Consider the following 16,058-nt stretch of genomic DNA (forward strand, 5'->3'; position numbering starts at 1 on the left):
GAATGAAAAAAGACACTCCTCAGAGGTATATGCACCAAACAACAGAACTACAAAATATATGAAGTAAAAAGTGATACAACTGAAAACAGATGTAGACAAATCTTCAATTATGGTTGGGGGCTTCAACACTATTCTCTGAACATTGATAGAACTAGATGGAAAATTAGTAAAGATATATAAGGTACTCTATAACACCATCATTCAACAGGATCTAATCAACATTCATTGACCACTTCACTCAAAAACAGCAGAACACTCATTCTTTACAAGTCCCCATAGACTACAAACCAAGAAGACCATATTCTGGAGTGGGGTTGTGGGGAACCTCAGTAAATTTAAAATAATTGAAATCAAACAGAGTGTGTTCTCCAACCACAATGGAATCAAAATAGAAATGACTAATAGAAAGATAACAGGAAGATCTCCAAATGGTTGGAAACAAAACAATACATTTCTAAATAATCTATAAGACAAATAGGAAGTCTCAAAAGAAACTTAAAAATACATTAAACTGAATGAAAATACAAGATGTAAAACTTGTGGAATGTGGTAAAAGTAGTGCTGAATGGAAACTTTATAACACTAAATGCATACATTATAAAACAGGAAAAGTCTCGAATCAATAATAATGGCATGATCATTTATATAGAAAATCAAAAAGTATCTCCAAAACACCCCTAAAACTAATAAGTGAATTCAGGAAGGTCACAGGGTAGAAAATAACATGCAGAAAATCTATAGTATCTTTAATATACCAGCAATTTTACAGGTGAACATCAAAACAAATAATACAATGCCATTTATAATCTAGAGAGAGCAAGAAGGAGGACAGGGGATAGGGTGAGTGCAAGGGAGAAAGAGGGGGGGCAGGAGGCAGGGAAGGAAAGAGGGAGTGAGAGAAGCAGAAACAAAGATGATCTAAATGGGAAGACTTGATTTGCTTAGGAGTGGAGTTCAATACAGTGAAGACATCAATTCTTCCCAGTTGATATGCAGGTTCAATGCAATTTCTATCAAAATCCCAGCAAGATTTAGCTATAGTTAATATTATCTTTAAATTTATATAAAAGGAACTTTTTACATAAAAGAGGGATAAACATATAAATCAATGGAACAGAATAGAAAACTCAGAAATAGATCCACACAAACACACTCAACCGATTTTTGACAAAAGTACAGAAACAATTCAATGGAGGAAATACAGCCTTTTCGACTAATTCTGCTGGAGCAATTGGATATCAACGGGAAAAAATGAACCTTGACTGAAGTCTCACACCTTATACAAAAATTAACTGAAACTAAATCACGGACTTGAACTTAAATGTAACATGCTAAGCTATAAAACCTTTGGAAAAAAAACAAAAGAGAAATAAAGTCTCAAGCTCTAAGGTTAAGTAAACATTCCTAGACTTGCCACCAAATGTATGATCCATAAGGGGAAATTTTTTTAAAATTTGACAATCAAAATGTAATACTTCATCTTTTTTGTTTCCCCACCCCCTATAGCCTTCACTTTGTCTCACTTTTTAGATAAGATTTTAATGTTCAGTATATGTGGCGTGTACCTTTATCCTCTTCTGCTGTTTCTGCTGCTCTGATCCCTCTGTAGCCTGCCTTCTAAGACACTGTCCATTTCATCAGCTTATAACTTATTATCACCTCCCCCCACCCAATCATACAGACCTTCAAACTGGACAAAAGACAAAGGTACCAATTTGTTCAATTTTTCCACCCTCCTTGTTTAATTGCTTTCACCTCTTTGTTTAATTTTTGTTTTCTACATAGGGTTCATTATCTGTTTTTCCCTGTGATTGAAGTATCTTTCTCATACTCTGAGCCTTCATTCTCCTTTCTTTGGATTTTTTCCATTTACTTGTTGTATTTTAAAAATTGCCCAAATGATACATAAGTAATATTTGCTATATATGATTTGAAGATTATAGAACTATTCCAAGGAGAATATGACATATGCATTTTTCTCATCTTCAATACCATTCTCCTTCTCAGAGATAACAAAGTTAACATTTGTTGTGCATTCTCCCACCTTCTTGTCCTCTTTCTATGCACTTATGTATATATTTTCCAAATAAGCAACTGTCATATTCTATAAATAATACTGCACTAAATTTAGTATTCTGCCCTGGCTGGTGTGACCCAGTGGATTGAGTGTCAGATGAGAATCAAAAGGCAGCAGGTTTGATTCCAGGTCAGGGCACACGCCTGGGTTGTGGGCCAGGTCCCCAGTTAGGGGTGTGCAAAAAGCAGTGAATTGATGTTTCTCTCATACATCAATGTTTCTCTCCCTTCCTTCTTTTTTCTCTAAAAATAAATAAACAAAATTGTAAAAAAAAAGACCATGCCCAATTCCAATAAAAGAACAGTCCTTTAATAAATAAATACACGAATAAATAAATAAATAAGTAAAATGTATCATAAAAATCACAATATTTAAAAAAAATATTTTATTTATCTATCTTTAGAGGGGAAGGGAAGGAAAGAGGGAGAGAAACATCAATGTATGGTTGACTCTCGTGTGTTCCCTGTTGGGAACCGGCCTGCAATCAAGGCATGTGCCCTGACTGGGAATCGAACGGTGATCGTCTGGTTCACAGGCCCATGCTCAATCCACTGAGCTACACCAGCCAGGGCCAAAATCACAATATTTTCATATGCAATTACAAGCTCATTCTTAAGTTTATATGAAAAAAAGATGCACAAAATAACCAAGAAAATTCTGGAGATGAACAGTTACTCCAGATATCACAGCATAAAACCACATAGTATTCTGAAACTTCTTTCCATTTTAACTTTAAGAACATTTTCATGTCAATGCCTAACAGTCTACAGTTCTCATTTTAAGTTACACAATATTCCACAGTATGGCACTGCCATAATTTACTTAACTATTTCTTTACCTTGGATGACTGCAGTGTTTTCTTATTTTTACCATTAAAAGTACCCTTATACTTTTGCACAAATGAGTATTTCTTTAAGCTACATTCCCAGAAATGGAATTATTGGATGTAAGGACCTGTGCACACTTAATTTTGAGAAATACTGATCAACTGCCTTCCAAAAGGCAACCAACAGAATATAACAAAGATTCAAAATATCTTACAACAATGTTCCAAGGAGTGACAAACATATCTGTATTGTGTTAACATATACTTGATTGCCAGTGAAGCTAAGAAGATATTTTGGTACATTTTATGGTTAATTTAAAAAAAACTTTTATTGTTGTTCAATTACAGTTGTCATCGTCCCCCTATGGTCAATGTGTATTAGAGTTTTCTTTAATATTATAGTTTGTTTAGTCATAGTTCATCAAGTTTATCTTTATGTATGCTTTGAGCTGTGGGTTGGACTACTTTTCCAAAAGAGAGTCAATTTCCCCAGGACATTAAATAAAGCATCTATTCTTTCCTCACTGATTTAAAAAAATTTCTTTATTATAAATTGAATTACCTAAAATAAAAGAATTTTTTTCTGGAGTCCACTATTCTCCATTTTCCATCTGTGTTTGCCTGCCCTAATACCAGACTACGTAAAGATAGCTTTATAATATGCTCTGATATATGGAGTAACTGTTCATCTTCAGAATTTTCTTGGTTATTTTACACATCTTTTTCCATATAAACTTAAGAATGAACTTATCATTGCATATAAAAATATTGTTGTGATTTCACTGAGTTACATTGAATTAGATTATTTTCTCAAAAATTAGCATCTTTATGATTTTAGTCTTCTCATGGAAATCAGGATATACCTCTTGTATTTCTTTAGGTATTTATGAGGGAGGTCTTTTAGTAGCAGTTTATATTCATATAATTCTATACGGCACATGCTTTGTCTGTGCCTAAAGCATTTATGACTTTGTGAATGCGGTGTTCTTTTAGCATAAGTTTTCTAATTGGAGATCATTGATGCATAGAAAAATTACTGATTCTCATATGTTGGTCTTCTAGTCACTCTAGTCACCCTTCTGAATTATTTATCACCCTTCTAGTCACTTCTAGTCACCCTTCTGAATTATTTATTCTATTAGCTTTTCAAGTTATTTACTTGAAAATGTTTGTTTTGTGTGTGTTCCATTCAGAGATAGCTATAGATATAGGTGTAGACATAAACATATCTAAAATACACACATATCATATATACATCTCCTTTTTTATGACATGTAACTTGTATTTTTTCTGACACAATGACTCATTGTGTCATTGAGGACCTCCAACGCCATATCAGATTTTGATGTTGTTAGTGGGTATTCTTACTGTTCCCAGAGGTTTATTTCATTGGACTTCCCAGAAAAACACAATGAATGGCTTTTGTTCATTAATTTATTTTTATACTGTCTATTTGATTAACTTCTACTTTTAATTTTATTAATTTATTCCTTTTATTTTTATTGTGCATTTTATTCTTTTTTAGCTCTTTAAATTTTACACTTACTTTATTCATTTTACTATATTTCTTCTTTTCTTTTTTTTTAAGATTTCTGTTCTTTTTTTACTATTATTCAGTTATAGATGTCCCACCTTTTTTCCCATTACTCTCCCCTTATTTTCTAATATAAATTTTATATACTATTCAGGCATCTTTTAATGAGATGTATATTAGAAATATTTATGTTTGAGTTATTTTATACTACCCTTATTTACTGGAGTTATGACTCACATCAAGTTTTGAGGATAAGGAGAGATAACCCTGGATAAATTCTGTGATGCAGGAAACTGAAGAAATATCTGTTATTTTTCATGTTAGTCATAATTTTAAGTCTGTGATAAGCTTCACAGAACATAGTGGTCCCCATGGAATAAATAGACAGAACTTAGGTTAGAAATTGTTGTCCTTGGCTGAGGGGGGAAGGGAAGGCTTCTATTACATTTGGGAATTTCATTATGGCTGCCTTCTACTCAAACTGGCTGCCTTTCTGGGTTAATCCTCTCACCTTTGTGGCAATTTAAAGGTCAAAAATTTTTTAGAGACCCATATATGTGTTTTTCGAATTGATAAAAACACACAAAATAAAAACAGGAGAAAAAAGGTGAATATCAACATGTAGACAAACGAGACTTCTATCAACTCCTCAATTAAAGAAAACACAGGACTAGGAATATAATGTTGGTGATGTAAATGGAACAGTTCCCTTAGCAATTGGGAAGCATTGGAAAAGTTGATCTCTGTGCCACTGAGCATGGAATTTGGATTTTAGATCTGCTCTGGTAATATCCTCTGGATAATTCAAAAGGGAATCATAAGGACATCTCTTTCAGGTTTTCATGTGAGGCAATTAGAAAGCTTAACGTAAAATTTTAGGGCCTTTTGAGGAGTTATTAATGTAAAATTTCCCTTTGGCAGTAAGTGAATATACAGTATTTCTTCTCTCCACAATATTCATCAACTGGGTTTTACTGATACTATAACAAAGTAACTGGATCAGTTTCAGGTAAAAGTAATGCATTTTACAAATAAGCCTTTCCAAACTCTATACAATAACACCTAAATGGTTATAGAGGACAAATTACAAGAACACTAGAATTCCAAGTGACTCTCTACTACACCTCTTGATTTTATTCTGAGGCATTCTATGCACTAAAAAGTGAACCCTGAATGTGAACTGTCTTAATCTTCATCCTCTGCTGCATCTAGACAATTTGGGGAAGCCTAAACCCAGATCTGCTGCTAATGAAGATGGGGAAGCTTGAATCTTGGAAGACTACAGCAGGGAGGAGTGAATAGAACTTGCACGTGCCCAAGTGGAGTTCTATCCCCAGTGTCTAGCCCAGTACCTGAGCTGGACAACCAGAGACTCCATGGCAGTAGTGGCTAAAGACAAGGAAATGCAAATAGGTCAGAATAAGAATTTTTTTGCACCTATACCTAGGAACATTTCTTGTTAAGTGACCTCAAAAACCCAAAGAGAAGACTTGAGTATGGCAAGCTCCATCATGAGACTGTTCTTCAAACACCAGGTTTCTGCTACCCCAGTGTTCTCAACTTATAAGCCAGTAACTACAGGACACACAGCAAAGTTTACAGATATCTTTCCCTGTTCCTGTGCCTGTTTATATGTAAGAATATAATGACAAACAGAGGGACACATGGACTCTGTTTCACAGCATAACATAACTGTAAAATAATGTGACTCTCTCCTAACTGCACTATGAGTGAGTTCCTCTGGCCATTGACTTACATATAATAAGGCCTCTTGCTATAAAATGCCTATAAATATGCAACTCATGAACAGTGTAGCTAAAAAGTCTGGTGAAGGCCACGACTCTTCTTACTGGTGGAGGCCAGGAAACTGCAAAGACAATAAACCCTGGTGTCTGCTCCAGGCTAACTGACTGTGGCCAAGGCATACTGTTCACATGCCACTTGGGTCTCTGCCAGGCCATTAGTCATTATACATTCTGCCTCAATGGTGCTTTAGAAATACAGTGGACTCTGAAAATGCTCAAAGGGAAGAGAGGAACACCAGTTCATATTTGGTTTAGGTTGAATTCTTTTGGCCTTTTCCCTTTCTGGGAAAGTTATACTTAAAGCAAAAACTGAAATCCCTGTTAGCCAACCTTCAAAGTCACTTTTCCTGTAAAAGTATGTAGTGGTTATTAACAACTGCTTAAGGAAAAAGATGAAAGCCAAAAGAAATGGGAAAGTTAACGCAACAAAAATGGCAGATGTCACTAGTGGAACAATTAAATCTACTTCCTCAAATAATTTGCTTTTCCCCCCTGTTATTCATGTCTACACTGTCCAGAGCTTTTCTCATTAGCGTGCCTACCAATTAACACCATAATATGTTGCTCTGGGTATTATCTGCTATGTCATTGCTCAAAGAATTTTGGAATTGCATTTTTAAGGACAATGTCTTTCTGTAAGCAGTAAACCACAGAGATTAGTAGCATCTCTACCCCAGACACAATAACAAAAAAAACAGCTGACCATTTCTAAAAAAAACTCTACTTGGTTTATTTCCAAACAATGGCTTGACTTGCCCAGCAATTGAGTCAATTAACTTTAAATACCTACAATGCTAAAAGCATTAAACTGTATGTATAAATCAACTGTGTTTATACTGATCTTTCCAATTACTGCTTAATCAGTAAGTAAAATGAACACACAAATATGAATTTGTGAACATTATCTGAGGTGATTTTTGTAAATTTTGTAAACAAAAATTTCAGCTACAAATGACAGACACCCATTTTAAACTCTGTTTTCACAGTAATAGGGATTTATTTTGCTAATATACAAGAGGGACCCCCAAGCCCCAGGAATTTATTTATAAAAAATTTTGTACAAGGGGGACCCCCTCAAAGAAAGAACTGAAATTGGCAGGTGCCTTGTAGTACAGGCTTCCCCTCAGTGTTCTAGGAACACACCTATATCAGCGTACCAATTGGTGTTGTTCTGAGAGGCTGCGTTTAGCATCAGTGCAATTTTTTTGAAGACTCTTTCAACACGTTTGCTCACTGCATGATGGGTATCATTTTGGGGGGTCTCATTCCTAAATAAATTTTATCTTTTTGCTTCCCTCCATTTATTTTTACATGTTTAAACTTCAGTCACCTTCAAAGTGCTTTCCATTTGATGTAGTATATACCTCTCAAGACATTTTTTCCACTGTTCAAAACAGTTTTTGAACTTGTTGATTTTTATGCCTTTTAATGCTTCTGCTGTTTTTTTGTTTCACCTTTTCTACATTGTCAAAACCTTTTCTCAGAGGACTTTTTGAACTGTGAAAATGAAAAAAGTCACTCAGGGTGAGACTGGGTGAACAGAGAGGATGGGGCATGAGGGTTATGCCATTTTTGGTGAAAAACTGCTGAGTACTCAGTGTGGGTAGGTGCACTTGAAAATCACCCATCATGAAATGGGCAAATGCATTGAAAGAGTCTTAAAAAAAAGCTGACTGAAGCCAAATGCAGCCTCTCACACACCAGCTGGTACAGTGTTACAGATTGCTTCCTAGAACACTCACCTACTGGGGGAAGCCTCTACTATCGCACAAGGGGCCCATTCTCCAGAAGATAATTCTGTGGGTTTTTTGGGTCCCCCCTCATGACTAAAATTTCAGGTGTATACTAACTTCAAACACAGCAGGCTCAGGGACCCAAACAATGTCTCAACATAGATTCTCTTTGTTGTTTAGTCCCTCTGATAGAACAGAGCTTTTCATAAACTAAAAAGATGGCTACACTCTTAAAAATTGTCTTGAAAATGTTAATAATAGTGCTGACATTGAGAGTGCCTGATATATAAAGATAGATAATTTATCCTCAATCACACTATCATTAATTAGTAAAGCTGGTTTAAACATTTTCATAGAGTTACATATTATAGAGTTACATATTAGGTTCAAAATATATTTCAAAACATTTCTTGGAAGTCTATCATAAATTGCTTTTCTCTATATTATTTTGTGTTCATTAACTTTCACATTCTGTGGCATTATTAAAACCACTCTTAGTTGATACAGATATTTCAGCAACAAGGTGGATAGAGTGACACATGCCAAATGTTAGTCTTGACATATCTCTCCCCTATTTGAAGCCATTAAATGGTTCTCCATCAATACCAGAATTAAGACCAAGCTAGTTACTCTCATATGAAGGGCTCTCCATAATCATGCCATAACTATTCAATTTCCTGCTCAGCCAGAGCAAGCATTTAAAACAAAACAAAACAAAATTTAATTAAAAAGTTAGCCATATACATCTCCTGCTTAAGTCATCTTAACAACTTTCAATACCACAAAAAGAAGAGAGAGAGAGAGAGAGATTTTGGTCCCCACCATCCATGTAACAAATATTTGGGAGGATTCTTAACATCTTCTTTGAGCCACATTCTCCTCTTTGAACTACTCACCTTGAACAGAGGGATGGCATTCTCTGCTGGTCTGGCCGGGGTCCTGAGCCTGTCCTGTTGTGTGGGTGGGAGGAGTATATGGCGTCCATGCCGACCTGACTCAGCCATCCAGGATTAACGTCTGTCAACAGAAAGGCCTGTTTCGGCGATGCCACATGCTCTCACTGCTCTGGTTTTGGACAGGCCTGCTTGGACCACAGATTGTCTCTTTCTTGCAGGACCAAGGAGATCTGTCCAAACGTTAGATTACTGGTCTCAAGTTAAAACTAGTATTGATAAAGTCAGAAAGTCAAGAACTAGAGCAAGAGATGACTAGAGTCAGGAGGAGGTGGAGAAGAGATACAACACAATGTCCAACTCTTCCCAAACTCCTCCTTGGCATCCTTTGCTCAACAATGGTAATAATCACACCCCCTTGAAGAAACTCTCAATTTGCACACAGACTGGAACAAGGAGCAGATTTGTGGGAGGGGAACATGTCAAGGCACCTCTGCCGAGTCTACATGGAGTTAAGGTTTGCTGTTATCAGATGTAAGGGAGAGGGCTGCTAGAAATACCAAAACAAGACGTACTGTTCATAAAAACCAATCACAGCAAGCTCAACAAGTCTTTTACTTATTAGGCCTGAATGTGGTCCCCTTACAAGCATTCTTTTGTCTCAGCCTAGACACTAAAGCATTAGGTTTAATTATATATTACCTAGTTTTTATGTAAGGTGATATGTTAGTGCTACAAGACCTGGCTGAAGATAGGGTGGTAGAAATGCTAATTTTATCATCCATGATTTTATTTTACATGACAAATGTCATTAAGTGATCTAAAAACAATAATTATAAATGAAGAGAGAATGTGTGTATAACTGTATATGGCATATATTTTACAGATAAAAACTTAGCTGCAAGAGGACATATTGATGGGGGGCGGAAATGGGAGGGAGGTGGGGGGCACTGGGTGGGGGGTGGGCAGGGCTGGGAATATAAGACAGAAAACTGTACTTGAACAAGAATTAAATAAAAAAAAAAGAGGACGTATTGAGGGAGGATGGGGAAAGAGAGAGAATCTAATCCTACCCACAAATGATAAATGATTCACTCAATAATTTTCATGATTTTACAGTTAAAATAAGATTGTTCAGATATCTTTATCTTAAAGTTAGTAAAAATTAATCTGGAATGAAAATTGTACAAATACATAAACAATCTAATTTTAATAACATTAGAATTCTGAATCAAATACTTTCACAGTATGAAGCAGGTGTTTAACTCATGCAGCCTTTCTATCTGGGGTTCTGAATATTATCTGAGTTACCAGAATCTACCTAGGTTTTTCTCTTTAGGGCAGCTTAAATATTGAGAATTGATATTTTAAGATTTAATATATAATAAAGTTTTAAAAAGGTATAGGGCCAATTTTTAAATAATTTAGCAAATTATGCTTTCTCAATAGGAAAGTAAAAAATTTACTTTTGATTTTCCACACAGAAACATTTACTACTTTTCTCCTCTTTTATCAAAGAAACCTTATAATGTTTAGCTGATAACCCAAATAGATAATAAGAAGAAAAATAAAAAGTCTGAGTTTAGTGTTCTTTAAAAATAACACCAATTCCCACAGAATGTAGCATCATATAAACTGTGCCCCCCCCACCCCTTCCAACTACATTACTCCGGCTGAGCTCCATTTTCTGTATCACTTTGCTTTTTAAGAATTCCTAGATTTCAAAAATAAATAACTATAGGAATTATTTTGTTCACCAGCAAAAAACCAAATAAATATATTTTGCATTTTTATTTCCTGACAAGGTATTTACCTTCTGGTATTCTTGCTTTCTTTATCCTATAGAATAAATCTAGTATGGTGTGTATTTATTTTTAGCATGGTCTTCAAAGTCTAAGCATTGGTTTAGAAAACTTCAAGTATAGCTAGATAGGAAGCATAATAAAGAAACAAACATCATGTATAAGGGAAATTATATATAACCACTTAATTACATTTTAAGTACATAGATATCACCATATTTTAAGCTACTGAAACTGATTTTTATGGTTGTGATGGAATAAAAGTTTAGAAAATATGTTCTAGCATAAAAAAATGGAGAATGAAGATAAAGTAGTAGAAGGAAAAAAAATGAACATATTTTGAATGCCTACCCTGTACAAAAGATTACAGAAGCAAATTTTACAATAAAAAGAAATATACCAAATAAATATTCTTTTGCAGTCTTCATAGAATCTTTACCAACTTCTGCCATTTCTGTTAGGTCAGGTTTAATTTTTCAAACTCTGAGTTTATAAGGTAAAACCAATTTGCTAAGTTGCATTTATAGCCTGAGTCTATAGTTCTGTCTATCCATTCCTATCACAATTTGTACTCCTGTCTGTCTAATTATTTGTTCTGATTCCTTGGAAACCAGGAATTGAATATACCATTTCCCAAGATGTAAAATATATTCAAAACACACACAAGTATGTATGGCTTCAAAAACAGATACAAAGCTATATAGCTACATAATAGTACAAATTTAGGTGCCCCGAAGTGTCTTAAATGCTTCCAATTTTATTTATTACAAATAAGCAAAAGGGTAAGTCTACAGTTTAATGATTACACACATAGGTTATGGCATGCAGAAGGTCATAAGTCATCTATAAACCTTAACCAGACACTTCATTTTTTGAAAGAAAATATTTCCATTTGTATCTGAGGAATCTTATGAATTAAAATCAGCACTAGGGGATCTCTTGTTAACTCTGGACCATTTGATCAGCTCCTGCCCTCTGTTAGCCTCTACAAGAACTTTAGCGGCTCCACGGGAAGTTTATTCAACTGCTTCTCATCACATCCACCCACGCAGATTTACATGCAAAGAGCTCAGGATGTCCAAAAACCTGGACTTTGAAAACAGAAAGGAAGAGAGAAGGGCAGGAGGTGGAGGGGGGTGGGGGAAGTGAGAAAAACATTTTTGAAACATGTGCCTTCCAACCCATTTATAACAACTGCAGCCTTTTACACAGTCATTTTATTGAAATTATTAGCTGTTAGAAAGAAGTTTTGTCATCATCATCGGAGTATGTTGAGCTCACCAGGACACCTCATGCTTTTCAAAGCAAAAGAGAAAGGCAGGAAATAACTGCTATTTTATTTTTTTAATTTCCTGAAATGTGATGATAAATTAAAGTGATTTTAAGTACAAAAGGGGTCCCCAGTGAGACCGGTCTCTGAGATCACTCTTCATGGTGGCTCTTGTGTCACCACCTTGGAGGGGTCTTGGCACCACTTGTCTGCCTCCCTATTCACATCTCAGCCTAATCATAGAGCAACTATTCTTTTCCATTTCAGTGTTTTGAAGTGATGGGGTTCCTCATTGCCAGCCTGGGTCTACTTATTCATTGCTCAAAGGAAATAAAACACTTAAATGAAAATTAAGAGAAAGTGCATAAAATTAGAAGATGCTGGAGCAGAATGTTCTGTCCTTGTGGTGCCCGCCTTGCCTACAGACGATACCTTCTGAGAGGTAGTGTCACGGCCCCAGTCCCAGCCAAAGGCAACATTTCATAAAATCTCTTCTGAAAAGTGGTAGTGATCTGACCATGTCTGTGGATCCTCTGGTAGAAATCACTGGACCAGGGAGGCCACGACAGAGGAACCCAATCTGTAGACAGATAAGCAGTTTGTTAGGTAGCCTAGGTAGGGGTGTCCAACCCAAGGTCCATGGGCCACATGTGGCCCAGGATGGTTATAAATGCCACCCAACACAAAATCATAAATTTACTTAAAACATAATGAGATTTAAAAAAGTTTTCATTAGTGTTTGTGTATTTAATTTATAAAAGTCTTCTTCTTCCAGTATGGCCCAGAGATGCCAAAAGGTTGGACACCCTTGCTAAAACTTCACTCAGTGAGTATCAGGAAATTTGAATCGGAAACTCAAATTTCCAATTCAAATGAGTATGGGTGCTGAAGAGTTAGGTGGAAAACTGAAAAGACACACAAAAAAACTGGAAAGATCTTTTAATAGCTTATGCTGGTTAACCACTAAAAGAGGGGCATCATCATCATCGTATCATCATCATCAACATCATCAAAAAAGCAGCGCTGGGCTCCCGAATGACATTCCATTTGTTAAAATGCTCTCTGGATGCCAGTCCTTCCCCAAGCATCAGCAGGTCTACTTGGGCATCTACGAGGCCTGGCCACTGTGCCTGAGAAATCCAGTTCTCTCTGTAAATCCTTAAAATGAAACTCCCCTTCCTTGAACTACTTTGAGTGGTTTCTGTTACTTGCAACAACAGAATCTAACTAACACCAGGGGTCAGCAAAGACATTGTAGATTGAATCAAGTGACATTTTGCTAATTTATGTAAAGCAAAATGGGTGCTTAAGAGATGTGTTTGCATAAATAAGGAACAAAATCTTTAACAATATAGTCATGTCTCTAAAATTTCAGTTTTCCCTTTCACTCTTGATGATTCTCCCAAATGCTTTTACTAAAAATCTGAGTTGTCGTCCCTGACATTTCTTTCTTTTCACTTTCCATAGTCACCGAAGCCTGGTGATTCTGCCTTCAAATTGTATCTTAAAGCCTTCTATCATATCTCAAATCCTTCAGCTTCTCTGAGTTGCCACCACTGTCCCAATTCAAGATACTAGTGATGCTGACTTTAACTGTGGAAACTGCTTATCTAAATTATTTCTACTCTCTAATATATTCGTTGAAGTCAGTCATGTGTTTAAAAATCTTCAATGTCATATTGTTTCTTTTAGAATAAGGACAAAGTCCCTCAGCTTGATCTTGCAGACTCAAAAATCTGGCTCCTGTGCACCACTGAAGCCTCTGACTGCAAACTGGCCTATTTCTGTTCCCCAATTGTAGATCATTCTTTCTCCCTCACTACCTCTGCTCCCACTCCACTCACATGGCTTAATTCTTAACTCGAGTGGCAATTTTAGAATCCCTGTTTCAATTTCATGGCTTTGAAGAAACTTTTCCTGATACTTTTTCTGCTGTGTGATTTCAAAGTTTTTCATATTATTCATGCATAGTGCTTATTACATTTGTGCATGTCCAGTAATTTGGGACTGCAAATCATTTAGTCTTGTAGAATCATCTTTCCTTTAATATTTAAAAATAGAATTTAGTTCTGTCACCAGACTATCATCTAAAAGACCCTGACATTTGCCCTGGCCAGGGTGGCTCACTCTGTTGCTGTGTTGTCTGGGAAATGAAAGGTCGCTGGTTTGATTCCTGGTCAGGGCACAATGCCTAGGTTGCCGGTTGGTCCCTGGTTGGGCACTTACTAGAGGCAACTGATTGATGTTTCTGTCTCACATCGATGTTTCTATTCCTTGCTCTCTCCCTCCTTTACCCTCTCTCCAAAAACTATAAGCATGACCAGGATTAATAGATCTCACATTGGCCAGAATATCAACTAACACAATAGACCACCCCAAATGTGAAAGTTCAGTAGGATTATCTCCATGTCACTTATGAAGAAACAAGGCTCAGGAGTTAAGAAATGTGCCAAGTATCTAGCTGATAATCTGAACTTTGCCAGGTCTGACCTTTTGTCCTTTTACCTTATGCTCTTGATCATGTCTCCATCATGGTCAGAAATAGGGGGATGAATGAATCAATGCATATCAATGAAGATGCTGGTTTTTATTTTAAAATAACATTTACTTAACCAAGGTAACTATAACTAAGTGTTTCCTTTAAATCAGTCCAGGCAGTTTTATTATGAAAAGGTTTCTGATCTGAAAGTTTGTTCAGCATGAAATGAATGGACACAATATTTGCTACACTGTCCTGGGTCCTCACTGCTTTCTGTGCTGTCTTGCAAACTAGAACTGCAGCTCCTTTGAGACGGTTTCTCATCAAGTGTTTTCTGAACACTGAAGATACCATGAATTTAAAATAAGGTATGCTTTTGTTCTTAAACTAGAAAACAAAAAATGCTGAAAGGATCTATTTAAGTTTTGTTCTAGACACTTGGAATAAAATACAAAGTTGAAACAATTCTATAAATAATTTTACAATAAATATAATTATGATTATATATATATATATCCTCAATCATCTAAATATTTAAGTAAAAGTGGTTTTTAAAAAGTTTAATGTATCTAGAGATTTTCCAAGCTGCCCATTTTATTTATTAGGACCAAAGATGCTTCTTAAAAATGAACCTTCTTAATAAACATATTTTTTAAAGAAGAGCAAGTGACTGCAGTGTAAAAAGTTTTGTAGCTGTGTGTTACTTTGTCGGTCTGCATCTATGAGGTCACAAAGGTTTCTTCCGTATTAGAAATGGTTCTTTAGATGTATTGTTGTGGTTTGTTTTTAATGCTGTCCACATTTTCTAAGCATGTGATTTGCCATGTTTCAGATATCACTGGTATAATGACAGAAAATGGGCAATACTGGCAATTATAGGTTATATTAAAATACAAAGAACATGTTACTTCCAACAAGCCATATCCCTGTATTCTGTTTCATGTGGGCAGTTTCCTCTCTTTTGTTTTCACTGGACACTTGCCTGCTTTCACAGTACCATGCACCACACATCCTGTTTACTAGTTTAAAGGAGTTTATTTTAACAAGGGGGTTTATTTTATGTTTTTCTCTGTCCACCAAAATGCATTTCACTACTATTTTTTAAAAATAATTATTTATTAAATTTGACATTGCTTAATTAAATTATAGGTTTCAGTTGTAAAATTCTATAATACATCATCTGTATATTGTACTGTGTGTTAACCATCTCAGTCAGGTCTCCTTCCACCCTCATTCATCCCCTTTCCCCTCTTCTATACCCCTCTCACCCCCTGGCTCCCTTTCCCTCTGGTAATCACCATTCTGTTGCCTGTGTCTTGAGGGTTTTTTTTTTACTCCCTTCACCTATTTCAACAAGCCCTATCCACCCTTGCCTCTGACAGCATGTTCTCTGTATCTATGAGTCTGCTTCTATTATGCTTGTTAGTTCGCTTTATTCATTAGATTCCACATATGAATGAAATCGTATGGTACTTGTCATTCACTGACTGGCTTATTTCACTTAGTGTAATTTGCTGGTCCATCCACGCAGTCACAGAAAGGAAGATTTTCTTCTTTTTTTACAGCCGAGTCATAGTCCATTCGTGTAAATGTGCCACAGCTTTTTAACCTACTCATCTACCCACCTACCAATGGACAT

The sequence above is a fragment of the Sturnira hondurensis genome, unplaced genomic scaffold (assembly GCF_014824575.4).
Source record: "Sturnira hondurensis isolate 20B ecotype Veracruz unplaced genomic scaffold, ASM1482457v3 Scaffold0001509, whole genome shotgun sequence".
Classification (NCBI taxonomy): Eukaryota; Metazoa; Chordata; class Mammalia; order Chiroptera; family Phyllostomidae; genus Sturnira; species Sturnira hondurensis.